Source organism: Sturnira hondurensis, unplaced genomic scaffold, assembly GCF_014824575.4.
Source record: "Sturnira hondurensis isolate 20B ecotype Veracruz unplaced genomic scaffold, ASM1482457v3 Scaffold0024758, whole genome shotgun sequence".
NCBI lineage: Eukaryota > Metazoa > Chordata > Mammalia > Chiroptera > Phyllostomidae > Sturnira > Sturnira hondurensis.
In genome coordinates, this window is record NW_028097389.1 from 489,178 (window position 1) to 509,741 (window position 20,564).

Genomic DNA, 20,564 nt, shown 5'->3' on the forward strand with positions numbered 1-20,564 from the left:
CTTTAAAAGGAAAAAAATCAATTGTAAAACAAAGCAGATGGTATAGCAGGCTATGCTAACAGTCAGCCAAGATCTTTAATCCTAATATCAATATCCATTAAAGATTTATATCACCTACCTACAGTGTAATTACTAGCGTACATCATATGTGACCTCTCTTTTTCTTCCTGATGATCAGCAAATACAGTTCCTTCTCCTTGTAATGAGGATAACAGAAATTATCTAAATGAGTGCATCTCAGGCCAAAAAAAATAAAATAAAGTACAAAGGAAAATTGATTTTAATGCTTTAACTAAAATTTACTGAACAAGTACATCACCCCCCCCTCCACTCTGCTTCTGCAATGGCTCTGTTCCATTGATTATAATGTCCTTGACAATAAAGGTCACGCTAATTTCATCACATCCAAGGATTCTAGGTGAAATATGTGGTACATGTGCCGGCTGCATGCTCATTTGTCACATTATTACTTGCTGTCACTTTTGAAGGTAGGTGTCTCTTTGAAGAATGTACCACAGCTAGAGGGTCATGTTATTTGCATAAAGCTCTGAAAGCTGTCTTTCCAAATCGAAGGACTGGGATGTCGCTTCATTTCTGTTTACAAAAAGCGCATAGCGGACAGCTGTCAGGAGCTGATGCTGACTTTCTTGTACATGGGTAGTTCTAAAATAATGCTTAAGAACACACTAATGAATTTTAACTAAAAATCCCATTCATTGGTCTGCATGTTAATATGACCATTCAGCATACAGTTCTAGTTGGCTGTCAGCAGACATTTCTGCTTAAAATGTCAAAAGATGCCTTTAAATTGAAGTGATTTAGAGAAGCTCCATTGCTTTTGGTTGATAACCACATAATTTCCTTCCTTTACAAAATTAAAGGAAGAAGGGTAGAGGTTTATTCCTGAAGCTATTACAATGATTTCACGAAAGATCTTAGAAATGTATACAAAATAACGTAAGAATAAGCATAGTTACTGGGGGGGAAATTACATTGTGTACATTTGTAGAGGAACTTACTTCAAATAAGACGATATTTCTTTAAAATGAATAATTTGATGGGTGGACAAATATATTTTGAAATAATGTATAAGATTAAGTTTAAATAAAATCTATGATTTTAAAAATGAAGTAGCAGTGAAATTACTCTAATCTATAGCATCAAATTTGAAAAGTTGTATCTTACATCATCTATGTAATGAGGATATTTAATATAAATAATAAAAGCAAATAATTTGTTATATAAATATATATATATGTATCCATATGCTCAGATTAATTTGATTTAAAACAAGACAAATATATCCAATCAAAATATAGGATTGTTGTTTAAACACATTACTTCAAATGCACTACCAAGCTTATTGTTGATTTGGGTGCATTGAAGCTGGATAGACATTTTTTAGTATAACATACATCAAAAGGTGGGTCTTCCACCTCCCTGTGAATCTGGAAAGACACTGAGACTGCTTTTGCAAAACCGCAGAGGTATCGTCCTTGTGATTAGGAGCAGGTAGATTTTCACCTTTCTCCCTCACAGAACATCTCCTGAACTTCTAGTCAATCACACCAATGTGCCAAACAGGCAAGCAAAGCCTCTTTAGACCCTCCAGCCCAACCCAGCTGCCCAGTGAATTCCATCAAGCACCTTAATAAAGCACATGGAACACACGAAGCAGAAAAATTGACTACATGAACTCTGCCTGAATCCCTGCCCGCAGACCATGAGTGTGATAAAATAACTGCTGTCTTATGTCTCAGATTTTGGAGTGACGTGTTACCAGCAATCGATAACTAAAAAAAAGTGCACGTGTGTCTTAAATTAGAGCCATTGATAATTCTGAAGCAATTTTTAAGCACAGCTTCTCTAAGCAAGGCCTGGCATGATAGGAAAAGTTAAACACAATACTCTCCATAATGTCCACAATTCAGTGAAAACATGCTGATTGCTTTGAAAAGAGATAATTAGACAGAAGGATGGGCATTTTGCTATTTGATAGCCAAATATTTGTTAGATAATAACTCTATAAAATTTGCTGAGTAACTAAATCACATGTGTCTAAAAGAGGGTGATTTAATTGGGGTGTGTTCTCTTTCCATTGGTTCATGACCATGTTTATGAAAACATGATTGGTTTGAAGGGCAATACAAAGATACAGAACTGTATCAATTAACTCTTGTGATTAGATCAAATAATGAAATAATAATTTTTTTAAATTGCTTCTAAATCACACACAAATATGTTTCCTGTAAAAAAATATGGTGTGGGAAAATATTTGGTGAAGCGGATTTCCATGGGTTTCTGAAAAGAAGTTTCATTTCAATGTTGCTGACCACTGCTTTTTATAGTATTGAAATGTGTGTTTGATTACTTCTCTCTTATTAAGTAACACAGTGCAGTAATTTGATTCTGAGTCAAAGTAAATTATGAATAAAACTAGTTTCTAACTGAAGTTCTGTTGTACATATTAAATGCTATAATTAATATAAATTTATTAGTGCTATGTCTGGGAAACAAATGACCTAACTAGCTATCAATAACAGTTTAAAAGAATTTGAGCATATCCTTTCATTTTATGCATTTTTAAAAATATTTTCTATTTTTATTATTGTCAGACCAATCATCTCCTTAGCTTTTGGTAAGCAGTTGCCCAAACCTTTGTACAGAAGCCAGGAAGTCTCCTCATGCAATGAAAACAACTTCCTAACTTTCTTTTTGAACGCTAAAGCTGATAGAGCAGCAGCTGGAATGAAAGAAAACGAGGTCCAGAAGGGGCCCTTTTCACTGAGGACAGTGTATGCACTCGTCACTCAGACTTAGTATCTAGATCTGATGGTGCTAGGGTTGGACTAGCTCCAGGCCCAGGGAGCACATTTTCTGCTTCCCTAGATTACTTGTACCAGTGCAGCAATATATTTTGGATGCATAGATAATTTACAGCACCATCTTCAGACTGAAGCAGGAAAAAATCAGTTCCAACTTGCTTTTCCTGTGTCTCTTGACACAGGCATAGCACCCACACATGTGCGCACATGCACACAAGCACACAGCTCATTTTGATCTATCAAGCCAGGAAACAAAGTGTGCTGAAGAGCATATTCTTTCCTGTAAAAGTTATTGGATTTTATGGGAACTCCACCCTCTGGTAGATTGGTTTAGTCTGCGCTCTGTTGATTTGTCTGGTCCAGTATCCAGTTGTCTGCACGTGGTGTATATGCTCTCCTGGGGAAGAGCAGATGAGTGCAGTTGCATGTAGGGCAACTCAGACTGTAAAAATATTTCAGTGGAAGGCTTGCTGTAACAGGGCAAAAATAAAACTTACTTCCTTAGAACATACAAACATCAATGTGTTAGACTGAAAGGTCAGGCAGCAGATGGTGTGGCTTCAAACTTACTTCAAGGAAACCGAAAGCCTGCTTTGTAGAAGCAAATTTCTACAGAAGAGAAGTTTAAAATTTGCAAATATTTTGAAAGCATAAACGAGAAGAGGGAACCGGTGAGGGGAACTATTTGGAAGCTGCTTTTGCATTAAATTTTAAAGTGTGAAAAATTTGATCGTGCATTACATTTTACTTAAAGTGTGAACAATTCAATTGTTAATATCAGAAAATGGGAGATTAATAATGGGTGGATCTCGTAGGATTCAAGATTCTAGCAGGAGGATCTTGGACTAGAACCTGTCCCCACCCCCTGCAAAAATAAATAAGTAAATAAATAAACCCTTTCAATATCACTGATGTTGAGGAAGTGAGCTAGTGGATTTTCTCTTTTTCTTTACTCAGATCTCCATATCTCACCGTACATAGTCATGACCCTTCACACCTCTCTGACCCAAAAGACAGCATGGCTTTCACACACCTTACAATTTCTTCATTTTCAATGTTTCAAAGCTTGTGGCTCCTGAAATGGGGGAAAAGCCTCCCCCCTCCAAAATACTATTAAAGTAGGGCTAGTGCCAGGTTGATAATTTTAACAAAGCTTCTGGCAATTTAAAAGTGAGTAAAGAAGTATTTGTCAGCTCAGATGAAGTCAGGTAACCTAGCAGAAATAAACAGATGGAAGGTTTCCTTGCCCAGAATGATTAAAGGGAACCCATGGAGAGTAATTTATGGTAAGACTGCCTTAAAATCTTAGCACTCTTTGTATTTCCTTTCAGATATTGTGACAAAAAACCCGTATATGTCTCATCATATTCAACACAGGTGTGTCTGGAGATAAAGATGACTAATCATTCATATTTTAGCCATATATGTGTGCAAATAAAACATTACCACTTATGTTTATGTACTGTTGATGTGGAAATGGCACTTTTTGAGAACACTTCCTAGCCTTTAAATAATATTGACTTTATCAAACGTGGGTACTGATATTTCTCTAGGTAGAAAACTGTCTACATTGTCCACCATAACGCATAATTTCAGACTGTTTGCATTGAAATAGTTCAGGAATAATGTGGGAATGTCCAATGAGATTATCTGTAAGGTTAAGCCATATAGCATGTCAAACCATGTAATATGCTGAATGATGATTCCAAGAGCAACTCTCTACCTAAAGTATTGAGATCAGCATAAATAATGCTTTGGCATTAAAAAATATTAAATTATAAATTAAAGAGTTTGAGTTCTAAATAGCTGTGAAAATTGTAGCCTATACATGGAAAGTAACTTCAAATGACATTTACAAAATATTTTCTCTTTTCTACCTCAATTTCTAAAAACGGTGTACTTGGTGAGAATGGCCATCATAAACAAAGCAACAAACAGCAAGTATTGGAGAGATTGTGGAGAAAAGGGAACCCTACTGCACTGTTGATGGGATTGCAGACTGGTTCGACCACTATGGAAAACAGTACTTTCCATAGAAAGCTAAAAATGGGATTGCCTTTTTACCCAGCAATTTCACTGCTAGGAGTATTTCCTAAGAACCCTGAAACACCAAAGAACCTATGCACCCCAATGTTCATAACAGCACAATTTACAATAGTCAAGTGCTGGAAGCAACTTAAGTGCCCATCAGTAAATGAATGGATCAAAAAACTATGGAACATTTACATGACAATATTGTGCAGCAGAAAGAAAGAAAGAGCTCCTACCCTTTATGACAGCATGGATGAAACTGGAGAATATGCTAAGTGAAATAAGCCAGGTGGTGAAAGACAAATACCATGTTATCTCACCTTTAACAGGAACATAATCAACAAATGAACAAGCAAGCAAAATATAACCAAAGACATTGAAATTGAGAACAGGCTGACAGTGACCAGAGGGGAAAGGAGAGGGATTATAAGGGTAAAGGGTGAAGGGTTTGCAGGAACAATTATAAAAGACATATGGACAATAACAAGGGTGAGGTGGAAACAGGGGAGAGAGGTGTAAAGGGCTGGGGTGGTAGGGAGAAAAGGCAGAAAACTTACTTGGACAACAATAAAAAATGTTTTTAAAAAAGAAGAAAATTATTGGAATTAATTTATATAATCTACAACTAATTAATCAAAAAGTTAATTATAATTTTTCTTAATAATTTTAGATATCATAATAAAAATTATAATGCTCAAAAATCTCAAAAAAGTTTGAATATTTTCTACAATAAGCCATAATACATGCTTCATAACTTATGAGTCTAAATATTGGATGACATGATACTAGAATAAAATCCAAAAGTTTTTGTTTTTATCAGTTTAGAACAAAAGATACTTATCCTTTAAAGAAATACCGATATTAGTATACATAATCTTATATTTTAATTAATATACAGGATTGGTCAAAAGTAGGCTTAAAATTGTGAGTACTTAAGGGATTTTTAAAAAATTATTTTTATTGTATTTTTTCATTATCAATTATCCCCATATGCCCTGTTTTACCACCATCCACCTGCTCCCCACCATAGTCACCACACTGTTGTTCCCATCCATCAGTTCCTCTTTTTTTATCGTTTTGCTCTATCACTCCACCCCCAAACCTCCACAGAGCTGTCAGCCTGCTCTCTATCTGTGAGTCTGTTTATACTTTGCTTGTTAGTTCAGTTTGTTCATTAGATTCCACTTTATGAGTAAAGTCACATAGCAATTGTCTTTATCTAACTGGCTTATTTCACTTACCATAATGTTCTCCAAGTCTATCTATGGTGTTGCAAAAGGTAAAAATTTCTTCTTTTTTATGGCTGAGTGCTATTCTATTGTGTGAATATACCATAACTGTTTTATTCATTCACCTACTGGAGGACACTTGAGCTGCTTCCAAACCCTAACTATTGTAAATAACACTGTAATGAACATAGTGGTACATATAATTTTTTTGAATTAGTGTTCTGGGTTTCCTGACATAAATTCTCAAAAGTGAAATCACTGGGTCATAAAGCAGTTCCATTTTAAATTTTCTGAAGTAAGTCCATACTGTTTTACCCAGTGCCTGTACCAATCAGCATTCCCCATGACAGTGGACAAGGGTTTCCCTTTCTCCACATCCTCACTGACATTTGTTGTTTGTTGACTTATTGACAAGAGCCATTCTGAGAAGTGTGAGGTGACATCTCATTGTGGTTTTAATTTGCATTTCTCTGATGATTAGTGACATTTAGCATCTTTTCAAATGCCTATTGATCATTTATAATCCTCTTTGAGAAGTGCCTACTCAGGTCCTTTGTCCATTTTTTAAATTGGATTGTTCAGTTTTTTTTGGTGTTGAGGTTTAAAAGCTATTTGTATATTTGGGGTATTAACCCCTTATCAGATATGTTGATGAATATATTCTCCCATTCAGTGGGTTGTCTTTTCATTTTGTTGATTATTCCCTTTGCTGTGCAAAAACGTTTTAGTCAGATGTAATCCCAACTATTGTTGTTGCTTCCCTTTCTCAAAGAAATATGTCAGAAAAAATACTGCTACAGAAATTCCTGAGATTTTATTGTCTATGTTTTCTTCTATGATTTTTATGGTTTTAAGTCTAACATTTAAGTTGGCTGTGGATTTATCATAAATGACCTTTAATATTGAGGTATGTTCTTTCTATTCCCACTTTGCTGAGTGTTTTTATCATAAATGTGTGCTGGTATTTTTCAAATGTTTTTCCTGCATCTATTGATATTATCATGTAGTTTTTACCCTTCATTTTGTTTATGTGGTGTATTATGTTTAATGATTTGCAGATATTGTATCTACCTTGCATTCCCAGAATAATTCTCAATTGATCATGGTGTATGATTTTTCTGTTTTTAATGTTTTGCTGTATTTACTTTGCTAATATTTTGTTGAGGGTTTTATCATTAGTGTTCATTAGAGATCTTGATCTAAAGTTTTCTCTATAGTGTTTTATCTGTTTTTGGAATTAGGATAATGCTGGCTTTGTCAAATGAGTTTAGGATTCTTCCCTTCTCTTGAACTTTTGGAATAGTTTGAAAAAAAGAGGTAGTAGATCTTCTCCAAATGTTTGATAAGATGCACATATGAAACCATTCAGTCCAAGAATTTTGTTTGTTAGAAGTTTTTTTATTACTATTTCAATTTTACTAGGCATAATCTGTCTATTCAGATTCTCTGGTTTGTTCTGATTTAGTTCTGGAAGATTGTATGTTTCTAGGAATTTATCCACTTCATCCAGATTGTCCAACTTGTTGGCATACAGTTGTTCATATTTTCTTACAATCCTTTGTGTATTTTTGGTATCAGTTGTTATTTCTTCTCTTTCATTTCTGATTTTGTTTATTGGGTTCTCTCTCTTTCTCTTTTTTTTTCCTGATGAGTCTGGTTAAAGATTTTCTCAGATCTCTATTTATTTCCTTACTTTTACTTACTTTGGGTTTTGTTGTTCTTTTCCAATTCTTGTTAAGTCCACAGTTAGATTGTGTATTTGAGCTTTTTCTTGTTTCTTGAGATAGACCTATAATGCTATGAATTTCCCCCTTGGGATTGCTTTCTCTATGTCCCACCGATATGGGGTTGTTTTCTTTTTGTTTTCATTTCTTTGAAGGCATTGTTTGATTTCTCCCTTGATCTCATTGTTAACCCATTTATTGTTTAGTAACATATTATTTAGCTTTCATGTCCTTCTGTGTTTTTAGTTTTGTTTCTGTGATTGATTTCTAGTATCATAACACTATGGTCAGAGAAGATTCCTGATATAATTTCAATCTTCTTAAATTTATTGAGATATATTTTGTGTCCTACATGTGGTCTATTGTAGAAAATGTTCCATGTGTCCTTGAAAAGAATGCAGATGCTGCTGCTTTGGGGTAAAATGCTCTAAAGATATAATTTAAATCCATTTTAATGATCCGCTGTTTCATTTAAGGTCGCCATCTCCTTGATTTCTATCTGGAAGATCTATCCATTGATATCAATGTGGTGTTACAATCCCTTATTATGACTGTATTTCTGTTTCTTCCTTTATGTCCATCAAGATTTGCTTTACATATTTAGGTGTTCCCATGTCGGGTGTGTAAATGTTTACTAGGGCTATATCCTCTTATTGGATTATCCCTTTATCAGTACGTAGTGCCTTTATTTGTCTCTTATTATATATAGCCTTGGTTTTAAAGTCCATTTTGTCAGATAGAAGTATTGCTACCCCAGCATATTTCCCTTTCCATTTCAATGAAATGTCTTTATCCATTTACTTTTGGCTTGTGTGTATCTTTTGATCTGAGGTAGTCTCCTGCAGAAAGCATATATATATGAGTCTTGTTTTATTGCCCATCCAGCTGCCTTACATGTTTTCATTGGATCATTGAAGCCATTTACATTTATAGTGATTATCAATAAGTGATCATTGCCATTTTATTTTTTAACTATGTCTTTCTGTTTTCTTATTTTTCTTTTTCATTTTCTCCTTGTTGAAGCAAAACCCTTTAATATTTGTTTTAATGCTAGTTTGATGATAATATACAGCTTTATATTTTTCTTGTCTGGGAAGCTCTTTATTTCTCCTTCAATTTTAAAAAATAGTCTTGCTGGGTAAAGTGACCTTGGTTATAGGTTCTTGCTCTTCATCACTTTGAATATGTCATGCCAGTCCCTTCTGATCTGAAGTGTTTAAGTTTAGAAATCAAATGACAGTCTTATGGGAGCCCACTTGTAGGTAACTAACTGCCTTTCTTGTGGATTTTAAGATTCTCTCCTTGTCTTTAAGCTTTGCCTTTTCAATTATGACATGTCATGGTGTGGGCCTCCTTGGGCCCATCTTGTGGGCATATTCTGTGCTTAGTGTACTAGTATGTCTCATTTCTTCACAAAGTTAAGGAAATTTTTGGTCATTATTTCTTCAAATATATCATCAATCCCTTTTTCTCTCTTTTCTCTTTCTGTTAACCTTACAATACGGATTTTGTTATGCTTCATATTTTCCCAGACTTTCCTTAAACTATTCTCATTTTTTAACTCTTTTTAAATTTTTTTCTTGCTCTGCTTTGATGGTTTTTTCTACTTTGTCTTTTAAATCACTAATCACTTCCTCTACTTCATCTAACTTACTGTTTATTCCTCCAGTGTATTATTTATTTTGGGTATTCTTCTTTTTTAAATATTTTATTTATTTTTAGAAAGAGGGGAAGAGAAAGAGAAAGAGGGAAAGGAGCATCAGTGTGTGGTTGCCTCTCATGCTCCCCCTACGGGGGACGTGGCCCACAACCCAGGCATGTGCTCTGACTGGGAATCAAACCCATGACCCTTTGGATATCAATCCACTGAGCCACACCAGCCAGGACAAGCTATTATGTTCTTTATTTATGACTGGTCCTTTTATATGGTTTCTATGTGCTTTTTTCATGCTGTTGAGCATCCTTATAATCATTACATTGAACTCTATACCTGATAAATTGCTTTCCTTCATTTTTTTAGCTCTTCTTCTGGAGAATTCTCTTGTTCTTTCACTTGGGTGCTGTGTCTTTGTCTTCCTATCTTGGCTTCCTCTTTGTGTTCGTTTCTACGTATTAAGTAAATCTGCAAAGACTCTGATGTAGACCTATGTCAGATATTTCTTACGACTGGACCTGGGAAACCTGTTTGGAGCTATCAGTGATCCATAGTGTGTGGCTCCCTCTGCTGGACCTGAGTACAAGTGGAAACAACCAAGCTGTGTACCTAGACTGGTGGTTACTGGCTCTGGGCCAAGGAGCAGGTAAACAAATTTCACAGCACCCGAAGATCTGTCTCTACCTACAGGTTACGTGTTTTGCTTATGCACTTAAAGAGGCCCCAGCTATTCTCCTCAGAAGGGCTTAGGCTCTGCAGGGTGGGGAAAGAGCTTAAGCTCTTTACTGTGGGTGAGGTTATTGCTCAGGCTATTAACTCACTCAGGCTAATGCCCCCTGAAGAGGAATGTTCTGTTGGGGAGAGATGGCAGTATTGGAGGGCTGACTGAGCACAGCGATCCTAAAAGTTGACCCTTCAATTCTCTCCCTAGAGCTACCAACCCCAGACTTTCCTCACACGGCTCTAATATGCTCTGCCTATCTTCCCCTTGAACCCAGGGTAAGTGGTTTCAAACAAAATCTTGCTCATTGTCCTTTTACGGAGGTTGCTGAATCTCCAGCCATCTCTCCCTGGCAGACAAAAACCTCACTGCTTTTTACAGTCCATTGTTATGTGGACACTTCTCCTGGTTCTGGTGCTATAGTCTGTGGAGCCTGGCTTGGGGCTTAGAACCCACACTTTCCAGAGGGAACACTCCCGCAGCTGAGATATGCCTGCAGAACCTCAGGTGCCCTGCCCTGGAGCCGTTAGCCCTCATTTGTTTACACTTCCTGCCAGTCTCAATGTGTCTTTTTATGTAACTTGTTTGTTATAAGGCTTCTTTCCAGCTAATCTTCAGCCGGTTATTCAGAAATATTTTATAATTTAGTTGTAATTCCAGTTTGGCCCCAGGAGGAGGTTAATGTAATTTTTACCTAATTTGCCACCATCTTGGATCCTGAGATTTTTATTCTTGTATTATTATTTATTAATTATTGTATTATTTTTCATATAAACACTATAAACCTACTTTGCCTTATTCGAGTATTTTATAGTGCTGAACTTTTTCATAATTGTGTTCAACTAGTAGTTTTTTGTCACATTAATGTTGTACACATTTTTACATGTAAAATTATTCTGTTTAAAATTAACTTTAGAGGCAGCAAGAGCCCATGAGCATAGCCAGCCATGTAGAAGTCACCTTCCAAACAGTTTAATAATGAGGTCCTGAGGGCCCATAAAAATACCAACAGCAGCATGGCATTCCCCCACTGACGTCCTGCAGGAAACTCCATCAGGAAGCTAAGCAGTTTTCAGAGGCCCCGGCCAGCTCAAGGATCCTCTAATCCAGGCTGGAGTCCCTCACAGCCAGTGCTGAAAGAACCTGGCCTGGGCATCTGTGATCAGAGAGGAAAGTAGGTGGCTGGCCCAGGGAAATTAGGAACTACATCTTCCAGAAGCCTGGTTTCAACTCTGGGGCTGACACTTCATGGCCATGGTATGGACGAATACAAAGATGTGAGTGGGGAAAGCATCTGCAAGAAAAGGCTCCTCTTTCCTGGTGGCTAGGTATTTCCCAGCCGGGAGTGTCATCCACCACTGCTTCTTTGAAGAAAATGTCCTGCCTCCTAAGAAATAACTCACTAAATGCATGAGCAGGTGGAGGGCAGACTTAGGAATCAGAATATGAAATGCCTAGAACAACAAAAAACTCAGCTGTGTGTCTGCCTTCACAGGTGTATGTGCTTGTGTGTGACATGCATGTGCATGTCTCTTGCACACACACTTGGATGTGCAGTTTTGCAGGAACTAATTCTTAGCTAAGAAATGAGTGAAAGAATCTTTTCCTCTGATGGTTAGACCACACTTTTTTGTACTTTGGGGAAAAAAAATCAATGTTTAAACTTCGTTATTCTAAAGCAAACTTCTTTTTTACCCATCTCACTTATAATATTCATCCCAGGACTTTTATATTACAGATGTTTGGGATGCTGAGAGGTGCAGGTCATTCCCTGAATTCTTCAGGCATTTTATTTTTTTATTATTTTTAAAATTTTATTTTTATTTTATTTTTTATTTAATTCTTATTCAAGTACAGTTTTCTGTTTTATATTCCCTGCCCTGCCCCCAACCCGAGTGCTCTTCAAGCATTTTAATCTACTTGTACTATATATTTAAGAATATTAAACTTTCATTTAAATGTGATGTAAAATACAGATCTAAACTCATAAGTATAAAGCAGCTTCTATCAGAAACATGGTGCAGACCAGGGTTCACAGAACAATTGAGATTTTTCAGTCTCAAGATGTGATGTCATCTTCATGCCTCCTGGAATTCTCTAATGGGACTAGCGAAGAACAAATGGAGAAAAAAAATTTTAAATAAAACTAAGTATTTTTAAATTATTGAGGTGAGTTGTCACAGTAAGATGCAATGTTGAGAAATGACAAACATGTAATTGCTTAAGTGGTGAGCTTTTTTATAAATAAAATTTCTGTAGTTAAAAGTGGTTAACCTTTAACAAAATTTTTCAAAAGTTTTTAGAGTGTTGAATTGGTGTAGAAAGTCATTTTCACATTTTTCAATTTTCTTTTAAATTTCACATTCCAAGCATAACAGCTAGAAGGGAAGGATAAATGGAATACCAGATTAGAGTATTTTCTGACTCCAAATACAAAAGTGGAAGGTGAATGAATATTAAAAACTTTGCCATGAATTCACATGGCAATAGAATGCTATATCTTTAGAACTAGAATGTGAATTTGTGTTAGGAGGAGTCCTAACATTTGCAAACATAATTAGTACTTTTATGCTTTAAATTACCATAAATAAGTTCTGGACACTAGCGTTGGTTCCATAAAAACATTTTAATTATCTTGTTACTAACCAGTTTTGAAATATTAGAGAATTTAGTTACATTTTCTGGACCTGAAATTCTTCCTCTGAATAATTTGGGGCTTGCTGAGCACACTCTGAAATACAGTCCAGTTCTTAAATGCTTGTTAGCAATAAATTTATGAGAGCAATAGCTAGTTCTACTATTTTCAAGGGAAATAATCATCAATAAAAAATTAAACTTTTGCTTAGACTCAGCCTCCCCAAGGTCCTGATATATGGCATTCCTTTCTATGTTTTGGCATTACTCTGAGGAGCTTAGGCCAAGGTCATTGTACATTTAGCAAAAATGATTCCTGACTGCCGTTGTCACTTTGGTTTTTCTGGTCAGAGTTCACCATCCCTGAAAAGTTATTTTTCTTAATAGTACATACTGTTAAAACAAGTTGTCAGTGGAAAAGTAAGTGAATGCCCTTTGTGGAATAGCTATGTAAAATTTTCTATGTAGTGATTTACACAAATGTGCATGCAAATTTATACAGTACCAACTAAATCAAATAATAACCAGCATGTAGAATAGAATATTATTAAAATATTAAGGCATTCCCTGAGGAATGCTGTAAAATAAAGTGTACAGGCACTGGATTCCTACCTTGAACACATATTGTCTAGGCAGCCTTGAATTTGGTTTTACGCTTCCAAGTTTTCTATCTGTAATTAGTAAATAATACAGGGGAAGCTCTGAACAATTTCTGATAATTCATCCCATGGCCCCTCCCTATAGTTATTCCATATTTTTATGTTTGATAATCTAATTTTTGTGTCCATAATGTTCTTCTTTCTGTGTGTTATGAAGAGAAAGAGAGAGAAACAATGAGAGATGTAGAGATGCTCTTCTCTTTAAATGTTTTTGTATCACTAGGAACTCTTGCATGTAGAATCTTGTCCTATTTATGGACACATCTATGGTATAAATCTTAGATACATGTATATATCTACAACATATTTATGTATAAGTATGTATAGGTCTCCAAAATATTTACCAATGGAGTTTGGTGAATATGTGTTTATATTTATAGAAATATTTTTCTAAATTATTGAAGTGCTTTTTATTCACTTCACAATGTTTTGTAGGATATATCTATATACTAGTATCCAACTCAAACATAATTATATGTGATGTATATGTGCATATGCGAATATATGTTTTTCTGTATATATGTTCATATGCATATATTTTGTATGTACATATATGATATTTGGCTCAAAATCAATATTTTTAAAAGTCAAATGTATTAGGTTTTGAGAAAAGCCTCAAAAATATCTATAGAGTATATACTTTGACCATAAATCTGAGGAAATTACAAATTAATAAATATTTATTTAAAAATATACATCTTAGTTTGAAAAAGTAATGATGGAAAACTTCCCTAATTTAATGAGAGAAAAAGTCACACAAATCCAGGAAACACAGAGAGTTCCAATCAATAGGAACCCAAAGAGGCCCACTTTAAGACACATCATCATTAAAATGGCAAAATTCCAAGACAAAGAGAGAATCTTAAAGGCAGCAAGGAAGAAACAGGAAGTAACATACAAGGGACCCCCATAAGGCTAGCAGCTGAATTCTCAATGGAAATGCTCCAAGCCAGAAGAGAATGGCAAGAAATATTTTAAGGAATGAGAACCAGAGGCCTACAACGGAGGCTACTTTAGCCAGCAAGGTTCTTGATCAAGACAGAAGGCCAAATAAGGAGCTTTCTAGACAAAAGAAGGGTCTGCTTTAAGGAAAGGAGGAAAAAGAGATAGAGAAACACAGTTATGAAAATGACAATGAATAAGTACCTAGCAATATTAACCTTAAATGTAAATGGATTAAATGTTCCAATCAAAACACATAGAATAGCTGAATGGATAAGAAAGCATGAACCACACATATGCTGCCTACAAGAGACCCACCTCAAAACAAAATACCTACACAGACTAAAAGTGAAGGGCTGGAAACAAATTTTCCAAGCAAACGAAGAGAAAAAAAAAGCCGTGGTAGCAATAGTCTTATCAGACAAAATAGACTTCAAAAAAAGGGCCATAAAGAGAGGCCCAGAAAGTCACTTCATAATACTCAAGGGAAGAATCCACCAGGAAGACATAAACATTGTAAATATATATGCATCCAATGTAGGAGCACCCAAATACACAAAGAACACCTTAGAGGACTGCAAGATGATATTGACAGCAACACAATTATAGTAACAGATTTTAACACCCCACTGTCAAAAATGGACAGATCTTACAAACAAAATATCAACAAAGATATTGTGACATTGAACAACGCCCTAGATGAAATGGACTTAACTGATATATATAAAGCCCTCCACCCCAAAGACACTAAATACACATTCTTCTCAAATGCACATGGAACATTTTCAAAGACACACCACATGATAGGACACAAAACAAGCCTCAAAAAATTCAAGAAAATTGAAATCATATGCAACATTTTCTCCAACCACAAGGGACTAAAACTAGAAACCAACCTCAAGGGAAAAAACCCAACACACTCAAAATCATGGAAATTAAATAGCGTGCTATTAAACAACAAATGGGTCAAGAATGAAATTAGAGAAGAAATCAAAGAGTTTCTGGAAACAAATGAAAATGAACTCAACAACCCAAAAGTTATGGGACACAGTAAAGGCAGTCTTGAGAGGGAAGTTCCCAGCAATACAGGCTTACCTAAAGAACATAGAAACATTTCAAACAAATAACCTAACTATATGCCTACAAGAACTCAACTAACAACAACAAAGACAGCCCGGAGCAAGTAGAAGGAAGGAAATAAACAAGATCAGAGCAGAATTAAATGACATAGAGACGAAAAGCACAATTCTAAGGATCAATGAATCCAGGAGCTGATTTTTGAAAAGATAAACAAAATAGACAAGCCTTTAAGCAGGCTCATCAAAAAAAGAAGAAAGAAGACCTAAATAAACACAATCAGAAATGAAAAAAGAGAGATTACAACTGACACCACAGAAATAAAAAGGATTGTAAGAAATTACTATGAAGAACTGTATGCCAAGAAATTTGAAAACCTAGGTGAAATGGACAAATTTCTAGAAAAATATAATCTTCCAAAACTCAATGAAAAAGAAGCAGAAAACCTGAACAGGCCAATAAGAGCAGATGAAATTGAAGCAGTAATCAAAAAACTCCCATCACACAAAAACCCTGGACCAGATGGTTTCACAGGAGAATTCTACAAAGCATTTAAGGAAGAGCTAACCCCTATCCTTCACAGACTATTCCAAAAAATCCAAAATGATGGAAGACTCGCAAACTCTTCTTATGAAGCCAACATCATCCTAATCCCAGAATCAGATAAAGGCACAACAAAGAAAGAAAACTTCAGGTCAATATCACTGATGAACATAGATGCTAAAATCCTGCCCTGGCTGGAGTAGCTCAGTGTCTTGAGCACAGGCCTGTGAACCACACGATCGTGGTTTGATTCCCAGTCAGGGCACATGCCTGGGTTGCAGGCCAGTTCCCAGCAGGGGACTCACGAGAGGCAACCATACATTGAGACTTCCTTCTCTCCTTCCCTTCCCCCCTAAAGATAAATAAATAAAAAAACCTTTAAAATCCTCAACAAAATATTGGCAAACCACATCTAACAATACATGAAAAAGTTCATACCACATAACCAAGTGGGATTCATCCCAGGGATGTAAGGATGGTTCAACATTCACAAATCAGTAAATATAATACATCACATAAACAAAAGTAAACACAAAAAACACATGATCATATCAATAGATGCAGAAAAAGCACTTGATAAGGTACAGCACCCATTTATGATAAAAAACACTCACACTCAGCAATGTGGGAATAGAGGAAGCATTCCTCAACATAATGAAGGCCATATATGAGAGACCTAAAGCCAACATCATACTCAGTGGGCAAAAACTAAAAGCTTTTCCACTAAGATCAGGAACAAGACAGGGTTATCCACTTTCACCACTTCTATTCAATATAGTATTAGAAATTCTAGCCACAGCGATCAGACAAGGAAAGGAAATAAAAGGCATCCAAATTGGAAAGGAGGAAACAAAACTGTCATTGTTTGCAGATGACATGATAGTGTACCTAGAAAATCATATAGACTCCATCCCAAAACTGCTCAACCTAATAAATAAATTTGGCAAAACGGTGGGATACAAAGTCAACATCCAGAAATCAAAGGCATTTTTGATACCAACAATGAAAGAGCAGAAGCAGAAATCAAGAAAAAAATCTCATTCGATATAGCAAAAAGAAAAATAAAATACCTACGAATAAACTTAACCAAGGAGGTAAAAGACCTGTATGCAGAAAAACACAACACTGAAGAAAGAAATCAAGGAAGACACAAACAAATGGATACATGTACCGTGTTCATGGATTGGAAGAATTAACATCATCAAAATGTCCATACTATCCAAAGCAATTTACAGATTCAATGCAATACCTATTAAAGTACCAATGGCATATTTCACAGACATAGAACAAACACTTCAAAAATTTATATGGAACCATAAATGACCCCGAATAGCAGCTGCAATTTTGAGAAAGAAGAACAAAGTAGGAGGAATCACAATACTTGATACCAAACTGTATTACAAGGCCACTGTAATCAAAACAGCCTGGTACTGGCACACAGACCAATGGAACAAAATAATTAAAATGCAAGGGCAATTAAAATAATACAAAAACATTGTGTGATACAATGCCTCTTCTTTAATATTTTAGTTATGTTTATCAGAAATTAAGAGCAAATTTTTAAAAATTGGCTAAATGTTCAACTCTAGAATCTTAAGCAATAAAATAAAGCCAGATAAAAAGATGAAAGGATATGATAAAACTAAGAACAAAAAGAATTCAAAGAGGGGAGCAGGGAAATGTAGCAAAGTAAAACAAAAATACAAATCTTCAAAAATGATTAATAAATAAACAACTTCTGCAACATTAAACATGAAAAAATATTTAATTAAATTTATTGGGATGACATTGGTTAAATAAGATCATACAGGTATGAAGTATACATTTCTATAATACATGGTTTGCATATTGGAATGTGTGCCTTCCACACAAAGTCAAATCATCTTCCATCACCATATCTGCCCATCTTTATCATTACTCCCTCCCCAACCTTGTTCTCTCTGGTAACTACCATACTGTTGTCTCTGTCTATGAGTTTCATTTTATACCTCATGCATGAGTGAAATAATGTTTGTAAGCTTTTACTGACTTACTAATTTCACATAGCATAATATTCTCAAGATCCACCAATGTTGTTCCAAAAAGCAGTATTTCAACTTTTCTTATGACTGACTAGTATTCCATTTATGATTTATCCAATCTTCTATTACTGGACACTTTGGTTGTCCCCATGTTTTGGCCAACATGAATAATGCTACAGTGAAATAGGGCACATATATCTTTGCAAATAAATGCTTTTAAGTTTTTCTGGTAGATACCCTGAAGAAGGATTGCTGGGTTATATGGTAACTCTAGTCTTAATTTTTTCAGGAAACTTTGTGCTGCTTTTCATAGTGGCTGTATCAGTTTATATCCCTACCAGCAGTATCGCTTCTCGGCCTTTTAGCTAAGATCAAGTGCAGTATATTCCCACCAGCAGTGAATGAAGAGTTCCTTTTTCTCCACAACCTCTCCAACATTTGTTTTGTTCATAATAGCCATTCTAGTAGATGTGAGGTAGTATCTCTTTGTACTTTTACATTCATTTCCCTAATAGCTAGTGAAGCTGAACATCTTTTTATGTATCACTTGGCCATTTGAATATCTCCTTGGGAGAAGTGTCCATTTTTCCTCTTTGCTCATTTTTTAATTAGATCATTTTTCTTTGGTTTTGAGTTGCAGGTGTTCTTTTCATATTTTGGATATTAACCTCTTGTCAAAGCCATTGTTTGCAAATATCACCTACCATTTGATTGGTTGCCTTTTTTTTGTTGGTGATTCCTTTTGCTGTGCCTAAGCTTTTTAGTTTGATATAGCTTCATTCATTTATTTTTATTCTGTACTTCCCTTGACTTTGGGGTCAAATTCATAAAATGTTCTCTAAAGCCAAAGTCCATAAATTTAGTACCTATGCTTTTCTCTATGTATTTTACTGTTTTAGATCTTATTTTTAAGTGTTTGATCAACTTTGAATTAATTTTTGTACATGAGGACACACTATAATCTAGTTTCATTCTTTTGCATGTGGCTTTCCAATTTATTAAATAACTGTTTTTCTTCTTTTCTGTGTTCTTAGCTTTTTTGTCAAACATAACCTACCCATATACATGTGATTTTATTTCTGGAATCTCAATGTGTTCCACTGGTCTGTGTGTCTGTATTCCTGCCAATACCATGCCATTTATAGTAGCTGTGTAGTTTTATTTGAAGCCAGTAATGTAATACCTCTGTCTTTGTTCCTTTTTCTCAGAATTGTTTTATGTATTTGAGACCTCTTGTGGTTAATAGAAATCTAGTGATTTTTGTTCTATTTCTTCAAAAAATGACATTGAGATTTGGTGGGAATTGTAATAAGCCTATATATTGCTGTGAGTAATATGGACATTTTAACTATTTTGAGTATTTCAGTTCATGACCATGGGATATATTTCCATTTATTTTGGTATTTTTCAGACTCTTTTAGTAATGCTTTGTAGTTTCCAATATGTAGGTCCTTTATATCCTGTCTACATTTATTCTTAAGTATGTTATTTTATTGTAATTACAGAAGAAATTATTTTTGTCTTTTCCTTTTCTATAGTTTTATTGTTTGTATATAGAAAAGTAATACATTTTGGTACATTGATTTTGTATATTACAAATCAACTTTATTTACTTATTGTTTCTAATAGTTTTTGGTGGAGTCTTTAGGGTTTTCTAAATAAAGAACCATGACATCTGAAAAGAGGGACAATTACTTCTTTCCAAATTGGTATTTATTTATGTATGTATGTATGTATTTATTTATTTATAATTGCTCTAGCTAGGATTTCCAGAGCCATGTTAATGGTAAGAATGGGCATCCTTATTTTGTTTCTGATTTCACAGGCAAGCTTTCGGTTTTTCATCACTGAGTATGATATTGGCTGAAAGATCATCATATATGGCCTTTACTCTGTTGATTTTCTCCTACACCTATTTTTGTGTTTTAATCATAAGTGGATGTTGTATCTTATCAAATACCTTTTTTGCATCTACTCATAATATCATGTCATTTTTATCTTTGGTTTTGTTAATGTGGTATATATATTACATTGATTTTTGTATGTTGAACCAACCTTGTAGTCCTAGAATGAACCCCACTTGATCATGATGTATTTTCTATTATGCTGTATTTGATTTGTTTGTGTTTTGTTTAGAATGTTTGCAACTATATTAATCAGAAATGTTGGTCTGTAGTTTTCTTTTTCTGTGTTATTCTTGCCAGGTTTCGGTATCAGGGTTATGTTGCCATCATAAAATGTGTCAGGGAGTATTGCCTTTTCTTCACCTTCTTAGGATTATTTGAGAAGGATTGGTACCAAATCTTTTTTGAATATTTGGTAGAATTCACTAGTAAAGTCACCTGGTTCTAATTTTCACCTTTGGAGAGGGTTTTGATGATTGCCTTAATTTCCACACTGTTGACTAGTAGTCTGTTTAGATTTCCCAGTTCTTCATGGCTTATTCAAGGAAGTTACCATATTTTTCAGACTATAAAATACACTTTCCCCCCAAATCTGGGAGG

General features: G+C 35.0%; 1 pseudogene; it reads left to right on the forward strand.

Moving 5' to 3' along the window:
- Positions 1–11,131: 11,131 nt before the first annotated feature.
- Positions 11,132–11,582, forward strand: LOC118981807 (Golgi-associated plant pathogenesis-related protein 1-like; annotated as a pseudogene).
- The last annotated feature ends 8,982 nt before the right edge of the window (positions 11,583–20,564 follow it).